This window comes from Arachis ipaensis, chromosome B8, assembly GCF_059453495.1.
Source record: "Arachis ipaensis isolate K30076 ecotype BB chromosome B8, ASM5945349v1, whole genome shotgun sequence".
Classification (NCBI taxonomy): domain Eukaryota; kingdom Viridiplantae; phylum Streptophyta; class Magnoliopsida; order Fabales; family Fabaceae; genus Arachis; species Arachis ipaensis.
Window position 1 is genome coordinate 91,289,683 of NC_142443.1, and position 18,196 is coordinate 91,307,878.

General features: G+C 37.6%; 1 non-coding gene across 1 annotated transcript; it reads right to left on the reverse strand.

Moving 5' to 3' along the window:
• Positions 1–7,037: 7,037 nt before the first annotated feature.
• On the reverse strand, positions 7,038–7,144 carry LOC148548810 (small nucleolar RNA R71). The gene has a single exon (XR_015897740.1). It is a non-coding gene; the product is annotated as a small nucleolar RNA R71 (small nucleolar RNA).
• Between the last annotated feature and the right edge of the window lie 11,052 nt (positions 7,145–18,196).

Below are 18,196 nucleotides of genomic sequence, written 5' to 3' on the forward strand. Positions count from 1 at the left end.
AAATAAAACTAAATAAAAATGAAAAAGGACGATCATACCATGGTGGGTTGTCTCCCACCTAGCACTTTTAGTTAAAGTCCTTAAGTTGGACATTTGATGAGCTTCCTGTTATGGTGGTTTATGCTTGAACTCATCCAGGAATCTCCACCAGTGTTTGTGATTCTAGTAACCTCCGGGGTCCCAAACTAGGCATGTAAAACCCTTGAGCAGCTTCAAAAAGATTCTTAGGCTCCCGGGGTAACAAGTGTCAGAGCAGATTCCAGGATCCCAAATCTTGCTTTTACACCCATCCTTGTTGGGATCTGTATTTTTCCAGCCGGGTGAAAGGTGATCTGAATTCTCACTGTAGCGACCAAACAGCTTCCTAGACCCATTCAGTTGAGCTTTATACCAACCTTTGCGTTTGAACTTAAAGCTTCCAACCATGATGAACCTTGCTTGACAATTCTTATCACTGGCTATCTTCCTCTTACTCTTAATGTCACAAAGAGCTCTAAGTTGACCATCCGTCTCCAGTAGCCCATATTCAAGTGGGATTAGAAAGCTATGGGATATGAATTTTGCCCACTTGAATGTTGTGAAGGATGATGGTAACTTAGGGGGAGGTATTTTTAATGAAATTGCAAGCTCCACTCCCTTGTGCTCTTTTCTGATAACTACCACCTCTTTGCAAACTTCTTCAATTTCAACCTCTTCCTCTTGGTAGCTCTCTTTCAATTCAATCTCCTCTTCATTGCTTTCCAAGGGCATGGGAGGTTGTGCTTCTTCTTCTTGAATCTCCATCTCTTGATCAACCTCTTCCAAGTCTTCAACTATGATATGCTTTGGAGGTTGTACACCCTCTTCAGCATCAATTACAACCGTCTTGGAAGGAGGCTCTATGTCTTGACTTTCCCATGGAGGTTCTGCGTCTCCTAAGTCTTCAACCACTTCTTCTTCTTTTTGAACAATGACAGTTTCTTCTGCTTGTTCTAGTACGAATTCATTCTTTGTCTTGTCCACTGGGGTTTTTGGTATCTCCTTCATGCTATGCTCTTCACTAGACTGTCCACATGGGGCTGTGGCTAATCCTTGTGTATTTAAGCGTCTAGAAGCCCATTGAATTAATACTTGCCCCAGTTGTTAAACGGTTGCCTGAAATTTAATTACTGTTTCCCTTAGGCGATCCTCTGCTTCTCGGGTTGCCGGACTTGGACATGATACAAAAGAAAGTGGTGGTGGTTGGGAGTGATTGGATTGGAATTGGGGTGGTTCTATATATGGTTCATATGGCTCATAAGGTGGTTGGTATAGTGGTTGAGGGTTAGGGTCATATGGAGGTGAATGGCGGAAAAGGGCTTGTGAGTTGGGTGGTCCAAAGTTATGTTGAGCAAAGGGTTCATAGGCATATGGTGGTGGTTGTTGATAATTAAAAGAGTGCTCACCATAGCCATTGCCTTGATATGCATCACAGAATCGTTGTTGATGGTCCATTGGAGGTGGTTGTTGCCATGAGGGTTGATTAAATCCTTGTGGCTCCTCCCATCTTTGATTCTTCCAACTTTGATGCATATTTTCATTATAGTTTTCATTCCTAACAACAACATTGGAATCAAACTTGAAGCGAGAGGGGTGAGAATTCATAGTAACTAATAAAAATTTAAAAACAAAAATAAAAACAAATTGAAATTAAAAAGTTATTTAAAATTTGAATTTGAAAATTAAATTTTGAATTTGAATTTTAAATTTTTTTTTGAATTTGAATTTTTGAAATTTGAAATTTGAAAAAAATTTTTAAATTTGAATTTTAAAAAAATTTTTTTAAATTTGAATTTTGAAAATTGGTTTTTGAAATAAGATAAGATAAGATAAAAATTTTAAAAATAAAAATCAATAACCTCTTAATTTAATAAAAATAAAAATAAAAACAAATCAAAAAGCAAATATTTACAATAACCAATAATAAGGCACACGTTTGCAATTCCCCGGCAACAGCGCCATTTTGATGAGAGAACTTTTGCGTGGTCTAGAAATTTGCGGATAAATCCTCGTTGCGGATAAATCCTTGTTGCCTTCAAAAGTCCTTTCATACAAACGTTTTTGGTTGTCACAAGTAACAAACCCCTTTGAAATTGATAACCGAGTATTCAAACCTCGGGTCGTCTTCTCAAGGAATTGCAGGGAGGTATGTTCTTATTATTAGTTATGAGTTTGTAAATTGGGGGTTTTGGATCAAGGTAAAAAGTTAGTTAAGTAACAAGTAAAATAAAATAATAATAATAAAATAAACTCTTGGCAAGGTATGAGGACTAGAGGTCCTATCCCAGTTATCCTTATCAATTGTAATGAGAATTGGATTTTTCTCCCACTTTATTAACCTCTAACTATGAAGGTAAGTTAAGTGGGTGAATTAATTCTTGAAGAATTCCAATTTTCAATCAACAATGAGTTTGATAACTCAAGAGTCACCAATTATTTAACCAATAACAAAAGGGGAGAAAATATCTAAACTAAATTAAAAGCAAAGTAATCTTAAATCTGAAATACCTCAAATAATATTAATTAAGAAAATCATACATTGAATGTAGCATAAGCCAAATAGGCAACATAACTAATATAAGCATTAAAGTATCTGAACGTAAGAGATAAATATAAAGTAAAAGAACGTCCAACCTGGGATTGAGAGTCACTCCTAAAACTAAGAGAAATCCTAAATCCTAATCCTAAGAGAGAGGAGAGAACCTCTCTCTCTAAAAACTACATCTACTCCTAAAATTATGAATAATGAGAGCCTCCTTTTGAATGGATGCAGTCCCCCACTTTATAGCCTCTAATCTGTATTTTCTGGGCCGCAAACTGGGTCAGAAACAGTCCAGAATTCGCTGGTTTCGGATTTTGCCACGCTGGTTTTTCGTCACTGCGATGGGCCGCATGGATCACGCGGTCGCGTCATCTAGCGTTAGGGACACTATAGCATATTATATATCAAATCGAAGCCCCAGACGTTAGCTTTCCAACGCAACTAGAACCGCGTCGTTTGGACCTCTGTAGCTAAAGTTATAGCCGTTTGAGTGCGAAGAGGTCAGGCTGGACAGCTTAGCAATTTCTTTAACTTCTTGTATTCCTTCCACTTTTGCATGCTTCTTTTCCATACTCCAAGCCATTCCTGTCCTGTAATCTCTGAAATCACTCAACACACATATCAAGGCATCTAATGGTAATAAGAGGGGATTAATATTAGCAATTATAAGTCCAAAGAAGCATGTTTTCAATCAAAGCACATAATTAGAAAGGTAAATGTAAAACCATGCAAATAGTATGAATAAATGGGTAAAAAGTAGATAAAAACCACTCAATTGAGCACAAGATAAACCATGAAATAGTGGTTTATCAGGAGTGCAACTTGAGGAATGGGCGTGGCACGCCAAGGGATAATCAGAGCAAGGCGTGGCATGCCATTGAAGCGCCCATCACACGCCAACTGTGAGATCACGTTTTATGAGTTTCTTTTCCCTCCAAAAAAATAATTTTACTCTCACTTTTGTATTTTTCTTTATTTGCTATTGTTAGGAGTAGTATATATACCCCTTGGAAGTACTGAAAAAGGGGTTAAGCAGTTGAGCTATTAGTTGAAGCATAGTTAGATTCACTTTTTTCATCTTTTACTTTTTCTTGAGCTATGAGTAGCTAAATTCCCTCTCATTGAGAGAGGGAGCTTTGTTGTACTTGATGGATTAATGAAAGTGAATTTCTTCTTCTCTTCATCTTCTCTTTGATTTTCTAGAAGGAATTTCGTTCTTCATGCTAGTGTTCAATCACCTTGGAAAAGGGGTTGAATGAAAAACGGGTTTCATGGGAACCTTGGAAAAGGAAACATAAAATCATGCTAGAAATCACTTCTCACACTTGAAATAAAATCAATTAGACCTATGATGATGTGTGGTATAATTAGGGACCAAGCATATCTCTCTTCATGAGCAATTAGACCAAGGAATTGGCTATTGATCAAGATCTGAGAGATTGAGTCACCAAGGGATTGGGGCTCAATCAATCATGATTGCCAAGAGGTCAATGAGTTGCATGATTGAAGAGGATATGAGCTAGATTTAATCCAAAGAGAAAATATCTCCTGATCTCAATGAATTCCCCTATTCTTATCTTCCACTTTCTTTATAGCTTTCTTTACATTCTGCAATTTCCCCCATTCCCATTTACTATTAAGTCATTTAAGTTTCTGCTCTTTAATTTTGTTGCCATTTTCAATTCTGGTATTTACTGCTTTCTTTTACCTTTGAGTCATTTATATTTCTGCACATTTACAATTATGTAATCACAATCTATTCTGCTTAGCTTGACTAATTCACCAATTGATTAAAGTTGTTCAAATCTACCAATCTCTGTGGATACGATCCCACTCCACTATGGGTTATTAGTTGACGATAATTTTGGTGCGCTTACCAAAAGAACGGATTCACAAATTTTATAATGGGGTATGAATTCCGCTCATCAAGTTTTATGGCGCTGTTGCCGAGATTGGTTTGAATTTGACAATGATTAAATTGATCGGGGAGCTAGATTAAGCAATTTTATTACCTTGTTATTTTCTTTTAGCTCAATACTTTTCTGTCAACTCTGTTTCCGTATTTTTTACTTTGATTATTTTAGCTATTCATTGCTCATAATTCCACTCTTCTAACTGTTTGATTAATTGCATCAACCAAGTTAACCACTAATCTTCACTAGAGTGATTCTTTCACTTGTCGTCTACTTACGGTTTGTTGAATGTATGACAGGTAGAAAGGGAGAAACTTCAGCCTCTTTTGATAGTGAAATTGAGAGGACCTTCCTTAGATTAAGAAGGGAAGCAAGAGACAAAGGCATAGTTGGAGAGGAACTAGTGGAGGAAGATCTGAGAACCACCATGGATGACAAAGTACAAGACAATGTTAGAGGAGATGCTGGAAATTATGTTGGGCAAGAGAGGAGAGTCTTAGGCTCCTATATCAACCCAAATCTAGGAAACTGTGGCAGCAGCATCCTCAAACCAACAATCCATGCTAACAACTTTGAGTTGAAACCTCAACTCATCACACTTGTTTAGAATAATTCTTCATATGGAGGAGGAGCCCAGGAGGACCCAAATCAACATCTCAGTACATTCTTGAGGATTTGTGACACTGTAAAGTCCAATAGTGTGCACCCTGACACCTACAAGTTACTTTTGTTCCCTTTCTCACTCAGAGATAAGGCAGCAAAGTGGTTGGAAGCATTCTGATGAGCGGATAATTTATACGCTTTTTGGCATTATTTTTAATATGTTTTTAGTATATTTTAGTTAGTTTTTATTATATTTTTATTAGTTTCTAAATAAAAATCACATTTCTGGACTTTACTATGAGTTTGTGTATTTTTCTGTGATTTCAGGTATTTTCTGGCTGAAATTGAGGGACTTGAGCAAAAATCTGATTCAGATGCTGAAAAAGGACTGCAGATGCTGTTGGATTTAGAGCTCCCTGCACTCGAAGTGGATTTTCTGGAGCTACAAAAACGCAATTGGCGCACTCTTAATTGCGTTGGAAAGTAGACATTCTGGGCTTTCCAGAAATATATAATAGTCCATACTTTGCCTGAGATTTGATGGCCCAAACCGGCGTTCCAAGTTAGCATAAAAATTTTGGCGTCAAAACACCAGAACTGGCATAGAAGCTGGAGTTAAACGCCCAAACTGGCACAAAAGATGGCGTTTAACTCCAAGAAAAGTCTCTACACATGAAAGCTTCAATGCTCAGCCCAAGCACACACCAAGTGTGCCCGGAAGTGGATTTCTGCATCATTTACTCGTTTCTGTAAACCCTAGGTTACTAGTTTTCTATAAATAGGACGTTTTACTAGTGTATTTTCATCTTTCAATCTATCCTAGAATCATGTTTTGATGATTGAACCCTCTCTGGAGGCTGGCCATTCGGCCATGCCTAGACCTTTTGTTATTATGTATTTTCAACGGTGGAGTTTCTACACACCAAAGATTAAGGTGTGGAGCTCTGCTGTTCCTCATGAATTAATGCAAAGTACTATTATTTTTCTATTCAACTCAAGCCTATTTCTTCTCTAAGATATACACTCGTTCTTCAACCTGATGAATGTGATGATCCGTGACACTCATCATCATTCTCACCTATGAACGCGTGTCTGACAACCACTTCCGTTCTACTTGCAATAGCTTTAGTGCGTATCTCTTAGTCTCCTGGTTCATGATGCATGGTTGCCTTGCCTGACAACCGAGCCTTCCATTCCTTGAGATCAGAGTCTTCGTGGTATAGGCTAGAATCAATTGGCAGCATTCTTGAGATCCGGAAAGTCTAAACCTTGTCTGTGGTATTCTGAGTAGGATCTGGGAAGGGATGACTGTGACAAGCTTCAAACTCGCGAGTGTTAGGGATAGTGACAGACGCAAAAGGATCAATGGATACTATTCCAACATGATCGAGAACCAACAGCTGATTAGCCGTGCGGTGACAGCGCATTTGGACCATTTTCACTGAGAGGACGGGAGGTAGCCATTGACAACGGTGAAACCCAACATAAGCTTGCCATGGAAAGGAGTATGAATTATTGGAAGAAGGCAATAGGAAAGCAGAGGTTCAGAAGGAACAAAGCATCTTCATACGCTTATCTGAAATTCTCACCAATGAATTACATAAGTATCTCTATCTATATTTTATATTTTATTCATCTTTTAATTATCAATCCTCTATAATAACCATTTGAATCTGCCTGACTGAGATTTACAAGATGACCATAGCTTGCTTCAAGCCGACAATCTCTGTGGGATCAACCCTTACTCATGTAAGGTTTATTACTTGGACGATCCAGTGCAATTGTTGGTTAGTTGTGCGGAGTTGTGACAAAGAGTTGAGATTACAATTGTGCGTACCAAGTTGTTGGCGCCATTGATGATCACAATTTCGTGCACCACATTCCCCAAGGAGAGTCTAACCACATGGGATGATGTTGTAAATAAATTTCTAGCAGGATTCTACCCTCCAGAGAGAGTCAACAGGCTAAGAGCTGAGGTGCAAACTTTCAGACAACAAGATGGTGAAACACTCTATAAAGCCTGGGACAGGTTCAAGGACTTGACAAGGAAATGCCCACCTGATAAGTTCAATGAGTGGGTGTGATGAATCCATATTTGATGATGATTTTTGGTTAGAATTGAATGGATTTTCATCACATAAACTCATACTTATTCCCTTGAATAGCATGCTTTTGATCTCTCCTCCCAATTTGTGCTTGATCATGAAAATATGCTCTTTTATACTTAATTTAATCTATTTTATTCCATTTTCCTTCCATTCAATGCCTTGATATTTTTGGTGAAGTGCTTTCAGGTGTATAAGGTAGGAATAGATTGGAGAAAATGGAAGAAGAGCATGCAAAGTGGAGGAAGCAAGAGAAATCAAAGGAGTGAGCTCAGAGACATGTGCATGCACATAGCTACCTGTGTGTACGCACAGCCTTCCAAGCAGAGCACGTGGAGTGCATCGAGCGCGTCGCACGTCCAGCCATGCATCGAGTAGTGTGTGTGCGCACACCTTCCTGTGCGTCCGCACAGGCCTGGATTTCTTTCGAAGTGTGCGGACGCACGCGTCTGTGCGTCCGCACAGGTGGCCGCACATGACTTCATTAAAATAGCACGTGCCTCGCGATTTGAGGGCTTTGGAGGCCCGTTTATAAAGTCTTCTAGCTCATATTAGAGGGGAGAAGGAAGCCACAACATAACATATCATTTTAGAATAGTTTAGGAGTAGTGGTAGGAAGTTTTAGTTTAGTTTTTCTCTAAGTTTTTCATCATCTCTATTAGGGTTTATATTAGGGTTTTACATTCAAGTGCCATTTCCATTTTTGATCTTGGATTTTGCAAGCCCTCATTGTAAGTAATTTCTTGTTATTACTCTTTATAGTTACATTGTCATTGCTCTTTCTTCTAATTTAAGTTATAGTTCAATTTTACTTTTCTCTTGCAATTCCAATTTCTTGTTGATGAAGTTGATGTTGGATGTTGATTATATGCTCTCTTGTGTTATCCATGTTGATTGAGATCAATTGTTGCTTTAGTTTTAAGTCCTTACTCATTTTCCTCATGTTTAAGCTTTTTGCCCACCAAGTGTTTGACAAAATGCCAAACATGGTTATAGGCTAAATTTTTGGTTCTTGGCTTGGGGAAAGTGAGCAATTGGGTTCCTAGAGTTGGAATGTCCAACATTTAGTTTCAATTCTTGGGTTGTTAATTGTTCTTGTTCCTACTAACGCTAATTTGTTGCTAAGGTAATTAGCAAGCAAGTTAGGATTTGTGGGTTAAGTACACTTATGCTCATTTAACTTACCTTCCGATGTGAGGGTTGATCAAGTGAGACTAATCCATCATAATTGTCATAGTTGTGGTTCCAACAAGGAAAGGATCCTTAGCTCACTCCAAGCCAAGACTTTTTTTCTTTATGCTTTCAATCTTTTATACCTTTATATGTTGATTTCTTTCATACTTTACTTGTTTATATTACATAGTCGGTTCTTTAATTTCTTAATGCGTTCAATCATTACAATTTTGCATGTTCTTTTATTGCTTTATATGTTCATTTCTTCATTCACAACCCGTTGATCACTACAACTAGAATTGCACACTCATTGTTCTAAAGTGCTCCTAGGGAGACGACTCGGGAGTCTAATACTCTCGGTTTTAATTTGGTTTTGCTTGTGACATATCTTGTGAATTTCCAATTTGATCTGAAGGGTCAATTCGTCAGGTTGGGACTATACTTACAACGTTAAATCCATTTCCTTTAGATAACTGAGTTCCTAACCCACATGCGAATTGAACCTCCGTCGATATCAGGGTGCAACTACACATCTTCTATGAAGGGCTGTCATATGAGTCAAATCAAGCAGTAGATCATTCTTCTGGAGGCTCACTGAACGAGAAGAAAACCATTGAGGAAGCCATAGATGTCATAGAGACTGTAGCTGAGAATGAGTACTTCTATGCTTTAGAAAGAACTCAAAAGAAAGGAGTGATGGAGCTCAACTCAATGGATGCTTTGCTGGCCCAAAACAAATTGATCACTGCACAACTAGCAGTCTTGACCAAGAAGATGGAGAGTAACCAAGTCTCAGCCATCCAAGCCCAAGCCCCTCAACAAGAAGGAGATGCACTAGAAGTCGAAGGTGAATGTGAACAAGCCAATTATGTGAACAATTCTAGACCTCCATATGACCCCAACTCCAAGACGTACAATGCAGGTTAGAAGAACCACCCAAACTTTGGGTGGGGGAACCAACAAAGCCACAATCCAGATCATACAAAGCCATACCAAGCCAATCAATACCACAACCACAACCCCAACCATCAATCAAACAATAACAGACCTTACCACAATGCACAAAACACATCATATCATTCCACTCAACAAATACACATCAACCTCAACCATGCAACCATGTGAGATTAAGAGCAACTTTGAGAGAGTCGAAGCTGCAATAGCACAACTATCATCACAGCTGACAGGAACTATTTCCACTCTTTTGGAGAGGCAAACACAAGGTGACAAGAGGATAGATGCCAACCAAGAAGAGTATAGGTCAAATCTGTAGAATCAAGGCGCAGCCATTTCAAAGTTGGAAGCACAAGTGGGGATTCTATCCAAACAAATTCCTATGTCTACACATATATTTCCCAGTGATACCATGGCTAACCCAAGAGGGGAATGCAAAGACATCACACTTAGAAGCAGAAAGGTGGTGGAAGAAGCAAACCCAAGCCAGAGCAACCAACAAAAAGAAGCTGCAGAAAATCCTGAAAATAAGAAAGAAGAGGAGACCCCTACCCCATCATCACCAAATCCAATCTTGAAGCCTTATGTGCCAAAAGCACCATATCCACAAAGGCTGAGGAAAGATGGGAAGGATGGCCAGTTCTCTAGATTTTTAGAGATCTTCAAGAAGCTCCAAATCAATATACCATTTGCTGAGGCATTAGAGCAAATGCCACTCTATGCCAAATTTCTGAAGGAGCTCATGACAAGAGAAACTGGGGAGAAAAAGAGACCATAGTGCTAACTGAGGAGTGTAGTGCCATAATACAAAGGAAGCTATCCCAGAAAATGAAGGACCCAGGGAGTTTCAAAATCCCCTTGACGAATTGGATTCCTGCCGGTAAAAAAGTTTTATAAAAATAATTACGTTGTATGTATAGTTTCTAAACCAGCAAAGAATCCTTTCGTACAAAAACTTTGGTTGTCACAAGTAACAAAACCCAATAAAATTTATAACCGAAGTATTTAAACCTCGGGTCGTCTTCTCAAGGAATTGCAAGGAAGTATGATTTATTATTGGTTATGAAATTGGGTAATTTTAGGTTTTTGAAATAGGGAACAAGTAATTTAAATAGCAAGAAAAATAAATTAATAATTATAAGGAAAATTCTTGGTAAGGTATGAGAACTGGAAATCCCATCCTAGTTATCCTTATCAGGTATGATGAGAATTGGATTTTGTTCCCACTTAGTTAACCCTCACTAAATAAAGGAAAGTTAAGTGGACTAATTAATTTGATCCTCAAGTCCTAGTCAACTCCTGTGGAAAGACTAGCTTTAGAGCGATCCAAATCAATTAGTAACTCCCAAATCTCAATCAACTGCTGAGTTTGACAACTCAAGTGTTACCAATTACTTAACCAAAGCAAAAAGGAGAAAAATCTAAATTAAATTAAAAGCATCAATAACTGAATAAAACAATTATAAATCTGAAATACATCAATATGTATTAATTAAGAACATCAATCCTAACATGGAGTTCATAAACCAAATTGAAAAGATAAATATCAATTAAAGTAATAGAATAAATAAAAGTAGGAAATAAATTAAAGGAACAATGAACATGTGATTGAAGAGAAGTAATCATAAAATAAGAGAAATCCTAATTCTAAAACCTAAGAGAGAGGAGAAAGCTTCTCTCTCTAAAAACTACATCTAATCCTCAATTTGTGAATAATGAAGTTGTCTTAATTGTTCTTGTTGAATCCCCTATTCTCTAGCTTCTATTATGTGTTTCTAGGCTTAGATTTGGGCCGAAAAAGGGCCCAGAAATTGCTGGGGGTGACTTCTGCAATTTTCTACACGTGACGTTCGTCACGCGTGCGCGTGGGTCACGCGTTCGCGTGGTTTGAAGTTTTTCCTTGTCACGCGTATGCGTCAGTCACGCGTACGCGTCATTTGCGTTCTGCTCAAGGCACACGTCCGCATCGTCCACGCGTACGCGTCGCTGCCATTTTGTGCTAGGCACGCGTCCGCGTTGTCCACGCGTGCGCGTCGCTGCCTTTTTCTTCAAAACTCCATTTTTGTGCTTTCCTTCCATTTTTGTATGTTTCCTTTCTGTGCTCTATGCCATTCCTGTCCTATAAAGCCTGAAATCACTTAACACACAGATCACGGCATCGAATGATAATAAAGGATAATTAAATTAAATATTTTCAAAGTATAGGAAACATGTTTTCACATATATCATAAAATATGGAAGGAATAGTAAAACCATGCAATTTACATGAATAAGTGGGTGAAGAATTGATAAAAACACTTAATTGAGCATAAGACGAATCATAAAATATGGGTTTATCAACCTCCCCACACTTAAACATTAACATGTCCTCATGCTAAATCCAAGAGAAATAGTGAAGGTAGAATGATGGAATCTTATGCAATGCAATCTATCCTAAATAACAAGCTACCTAAATGAATCATGCAATTCTAATTATTATCCACCTATATATATATATAGAGCTTACATGTGGTTAATTTGATTCATATTTTCAAGGAATCATATATGCATAGCCAATCCTAAATCATGTTAAAGCACTTTCACAATTGAGTTGAGTTAAAGGAATTTGCAAACTTGCAAGACAATTAAATAATTAAATTTGGATATATGGAGATAAGCTGTTGAACCCTCACTGGATTTGTGTTTACTCTCTAATCACTCAGTGTTTGGGGTTAATCACTCTATTCTTTTCTATTCATACTTTCTAAAACTTTTTTCTTCATCTAACCAATCAACAAATATCCAATGCATACATACAAACATCATGAGGTCTTTTCAAGGTTGTAATGGGACCAAAGTAAAGGTGAGAATATATATAAGGCTAAGTGAGCTATAAATTGAATCCTTGAATAGTCTAAGATCTCAACTAACATATACATACTCTATATAATTTTTAAAATTTTGCCTAGCTTCCCATAATTTTCCCACTTTCTTATCACATACCCATGTACCAATTTAATTTTTTTTTATTTTACTTCCACGTGCATTGATTCCTTTACTAAACTCATTATTGGGGTAATTTTGTCCCCTTATTTATTTATTTAATTAAAAAGGATTTTTTTTGAACCATAAACACAATATTTTCAATGCACATGGTATTTTAATTATTTTAGTTTCACATGAGCATGCTCCCGAATTTCTGATTATTTTATTAACTTAATACCTTTTCTATCAACCCATGTTCCCACATTTCTCCGCACTTAGTGGATACACAATCTCTATCTTAAGCTAACCAAAGATTTTTTTTGGGATTTTTTTAATTTTGTTTTTCTGCTTAAGGCTAGTGATGTGGTTATAGAACAAAAGGGGATTAAAAGGCTCAAGGGGGCTAACAAGGGTGACATAAAAGGGTAGGCTTATTTGGGATAAGTTAGCAAAATAAATAATGGCCTCAATCACATGCAGGTATGTATCTACATTTTATATTGGACATATAGATTGAAACAATGTAAAGATTGCAAGCATAGAAAAGAAGTGTGAAACACACAGGAATAAAATTTATGGTTAAATATAACCATACAATTAAGCTCAAAAACTCACGAGTTGTGTGTTCTTTGGCTCAAAAACCATATATCAGTTATGTATATCATGCAAGTAGAAATCAAGAGTTTCCATTCAACTCAATGTGAATCTTAGAATGGCTTTTATAAAAATAAGTATTTTCTTTGAAAATGTTGTAAATTTACCAACATGTATTGCTATATATATATAAGGTGTGTGGATTGTTGTGATTCTGTTAAACTAAATTTTCTAGTTTACTCTTTTATTTTCAATTAAACCAAGTTATCATATGCTAAAAGGGTAAACTAAACTAATTAATCCATATTTTCTACATCACAACTTAATAAGCTAAAGGTGCAAACTAAACTAAATATCTAAGATATATACAAACCAAAGTGTAAAATATAACAAAGTAAACAGAAATACAGTAAAAGGAAAATGTGCAAGTACTGAAGGATAAATAAGAAAAAAATAAAATAAAATACAGAAAATAAACAAAATAGGATAAAAAGAGTTCGAAAGTGGTTCACCAAAAAGATTCGCTAGAGATGGCGGCCTCCCCACACTTAAATAATAGCATTGTCCTCGATGCTCAATCAAGCTGGGTGTGAAGAAGTGTCATCTCCGGAAGGATGTGCTGTTGGTGTCTCGGTGGTGGCCTGAGGGTCTGCAGTCTCTAGGAGTGTCGGAGGGTCTGCCTGCTGAAGCGGAGGCTCTGTCTGTAGAGGGACCTCTGGATCTGCTGGCTATATCTGTGTGGCTCCTCATGACGTGGTGCAACCTGTTCAAGTCCTGCCTGCTTGATGCCAGGGCATTTTGGCCAGTTTCACTGACCTTTTCTTTACTGTTTTTAGGGTAGTTTCATGCATTTTCTTAGAAAATAAGCTCTTTTTCGGTAGATATTCACTTACATATTGATTCAAGCATACATTGTGCACTTTACATGATTTCATGAGGATTTTGCATGAATTTAATGACAAATTGGATGTTGCATTTCTCATGACTTGGATTAGAACTTTGATGCACTTTATTGCTTGATTTCAGGACAAAAGAAGCAAGGAAGAACCACGTTAGCAGCCACGATAATCTAACTAACGTGACTTCTAACGTGGAATGGGAGCTAACTTGCAAAGTTAATGAGAAAAATAATCGCCAATAACGCCCTCGAAGCCATCATAGCCCACGTTAAGAGTAACGTTAACTTAGTTAACGTGAATTCTAACGTGGAAGAAGACAATAAGTCCAACGTTAGTGACACTCCCCTTTGTCACTAACGTTGGACCAAGCTCATAATTGGCCACGTTAGTTGCCATGTTAACTTAGTTAACGTGGCTTCTAACGTTAAGAAGCAAAAGGGAAGCCGACGTTAGTGACATTCACCTTTGTCACTAACGTTGGCCAAGCTTCCATAAGCCACGTTAACTCCCACGTTAACTTAGTTAACGTGGAAGCTAACGTGGAGAGAGCAATTGGTCGCCAACGTTAGTGACACTTACCTTTGTCACTAACGTTGGGGTGAACCACCAAGAGCCACCATGAGCAACGTTAACTCCCACGTTAACTTAGTTAACGTGGAAGCTAACATGGATAAAGAGATGATGAGCCAACGTTAGTGACACTCACCTTTGTCACTAACGTTGGAGATGGCTAGCATAACTACGTTAGAAGCCACGTTAACTTAGTTAACGTGGACTCTAACGTGAGAAAGAAGGGCACATTGGAACGTTAGTGACAAAGATAAGTGTCACTAACATTCTCAAAGGATTGGCAAGCTTACGTTAAGAGCCACGTTAACTAAGTTAACGTGGACTCTAATGTAGGGAAGGGGGAGGTTTATCAACGTTATTGGGAAAGGTAAATCCCAATAACGTGTGCGAAGGACCAAGAGGCAACGTTAGTGGTAACGTTTGTGCCACTAACGTTGAGGTTAACGTGGCTCATACTAGGGTGAGCAACGTTAGTGAAAAAGGTGATTGTCACTAACGTTCTCGAGCCCACACTTTCACTTAACGTTAACACCACTAACGTCCTGAGCTAAAAGTCCCTGCCTACTTCACACTTTCTCTCTGCAAGCAAAGCTAAGCCCAATGATGAAGATAACTACTTCAAACTCAGGATCCAAAGGCCCACACCCAAGACTTGAAGAGCCAACTAGAAGATCAGAAGAGTAGTATATATAGGAGTAGCTTTGAATTAGTTGAGAGGGCTAGAAACTTTAGGGAGCCTTTGGCCTAGAACTACTCTCTGTATTTTACTTTCTCTGCACTTCTAGTTTACTTTCAGCATGTATTCTCCATCTTTGTTTTCATTTTCCATAGCTATGAACAACTAAACCCCTTTCATTGGGTTAGGGCGCTCTGTTGTAATTTGATGGATCAATTTTAGTTTTCATTCTCCTTCTTCTATCTTTTCTCTTGATTTTACTAGAAAGCTTTCGATCTTCATCCAATTGGGTAGTTATCCTGGAAAAGAAGCTATTCATACTTGGATCTCTTCTGAACCTTGAAAGAGGAATGAAGGGATCATGCTAGAAATGCTTTCTCATGCTGGACCAAATTGGGTTTGGATGGATATGTGACTATAATCCTTCCAACACTTGATTTGGGAAATGCATGTGGTATAATCAGTGACCATACTTCATCTCTTCTCATGAGCAATTAACCAAGGAATTGGCTATTGATCAAGATTTGAGAGATTGAATTACAAGGAATTGTGATTCAATCACTTAAGATTGCCAAGGAGATCAATGAATGCATTGATTGAGGAAGAGATGAAAATAAACTTGATCCGGAGAATGCAACATCTCCTGAGCCCAATGAACTTCCCATTTCTGATCTTATCCATTCTCTTTAATTCCTGCCATTTACTTTTATGAGCAATTACCCCATTCCCATTTAAGATTCTGCAATTTACTTTCCACCATTTACATTCATCTCTTTAATTCCAGCGTTTACTGTTTCTGGTATTTACTTTCCCGCCATTTAATTTTCTGCAATTCTGATAAACCACTATTTTATGGTTTATCTTGTGCTCAATTGAGTGGATTTTATCAACTCTTTACCCACTTATTCATAATATTTGCATGGTTTTATATTTCCTTCCTAATTTTGTGCTATGATTGAAAACATGCTTCTTTGATCTTATAATTGCTTATTATTAATCCTCTCTTATTACCATTAGATGCCTTGATATGTGTGCTAAGTGCTTTCAGAGATTATAGGGCAGGAATGGCTTGGAGGATAGAAAAGAAGCATGCAAAAGTGGAAGGAATACAAGAAGTTGGAGAAATTGCTAAGCTATCCAGCCTGACCTCTTCGCACTCAAACGGCTATAACTTTAGCTACAGAGGTCCAAACAACGCGGTTCCAGTTGCATTGGAAAGCTAACGTCAAGGGCTTCGATTTGATATTTATTATGCTATAGTTCCCCTCACGCTAGGCAACGCGACCGCGTGATCCATGCGGCTATGTTGCAGTGACGAAAATCCAGCATGGTTGAATTCGAGACCAGCGAATTCTGGGCTGTTTCTGACCCAGTTCTCGGCCCAAAAAATAGAGATTAGAGGCTATAAAGTGGAGGAATACATCCATTCATGGGAGCTTTCATATTCACAATTTTAGGAGTAGATGTAGTTTTTAGAGAGAGAGGTTCTTTCCTCTCTCTTAGGATTAGGATTTAGGATTTCTCTTAGTTTTAGGAGTGACTCTCAATCCCAGGTTTAATATTCCTTTTACTTTATATTCCTCTTTTTACTTTCAGATGCTTCAATGCTTGTATTAGATATGTTGCCCAATTGGCATATGAACTTTTCATCTTAAGATTTGCATATTTTATTTAATATTATTTTAGGTATTTCAGATTTAAGATTGCTTTGCTTTATTTATATTAATGCGTTTAATTTAATTTAGATATTTTCTTCCTTTTGGCTTTGGTTAGGTAATTGGTAACACTTGAGTTGTCAAATTCTCAACTCAAATTCTGGTTCGCTCAACTAGAACATTCTTCTAATTAAAGTTGCTTGATCAATCAATCTTTGTGGGATTCGACCTCACTCTATTGTGAGTTTTTACTTGACGACGAATTTGGTACACTTGCCAAAGGAAATTTGTTGTGAGACAAGTTTTTCGCGTATCACTGCTTAGCCTCTGCACGTGTGATGAGAGGACTTTTGTGTGGTTTAGAATTCACAAATAAATCTTCGTTGCAAGTATAGTTTCTAAACCAACATTAATCCTTTCAAACAAAAATTTGTTTGTCACTAGTACAAACCCCTAAATTTATAAACCGAAGTATTAGAACCTCGGGTCGTTCTCCCTAGGAATTGCAATAAAGTGTCTTGTTATTCGTTATGAGTTATATTTGGGGTTTTTGATAAGAGGCATGAAAAGTAAATGAAAATGAAAATAAACAAACAACTAAAGAGGTCTTGGCAAGGTTTGGTGGTCAAATATCTCTATCCTAATCACTAACCACAACATGAGAATTGGCAAGGACCAACCCCACTAAGTTAACCCCTAACTAATAGTAGAGAAAATTCAAGTGAGCTATGTCAATCCAAGTCCATAAGTCCTAGTTCTACATCAAATCAATTAGTGAGATCTAGCGTTAATGGCTCCCAATCGTCAATCACTTGGACATTAGTAACTCAAGAGTTCCTAAGTTACCTTCCCAAACCAAGAGCATAAAATTATACTCTAAAATCCAACCAAGAATTTTATCAAACACTTGGAAGGCCTAAAAGGAAAGCATAGTAAAATTGCAAGGAATGTAAATCTACACTACTCAATTACAAGGAATTAAACAACAACAAATCAAATGAATAATAAAGGAACATGAAAATATAAATTGCATTAAAGAGAAATAAAAGAATAAAAGTGCATCAACAAAAAAGTAAAGGATTACAAGAATTAAATGCAAAACTAGAGAGAGGAAAGGTAGAAGAAGAAGAATTGCAAAAGAAAAAGTAAATCAAAGCATGAAATTAACCTAGATCTAAGAAATCCTAAGCTAGATCTAACCTACTCCTAATTCTAGAGAAAAGTGAGAGCTTCTCTATCTAAAACTACTCTAAACTAATCCTAATGTGTGTGAATGAGTAAAAATGAGTGAATGATTCCTTCCCCCTTCAATCCTTGGTCCTTATATGCATTTTGGCGCCAAAGTTGGTTGAAATTGGGCCCCACAGCTCTCAGAAATCGCTGGGCACATTTTCTATTTAAAAAATCACGTGCGCCCATCAGCGCGTACGCGTATAGTGCACGTACGCGCCCCTTGAAGAGTTTTCACAATCCACGCGTGCGGGTACCGTGCGCGTGCGCGTGGACGATGTTTCTCAAATCTTTGGCTTT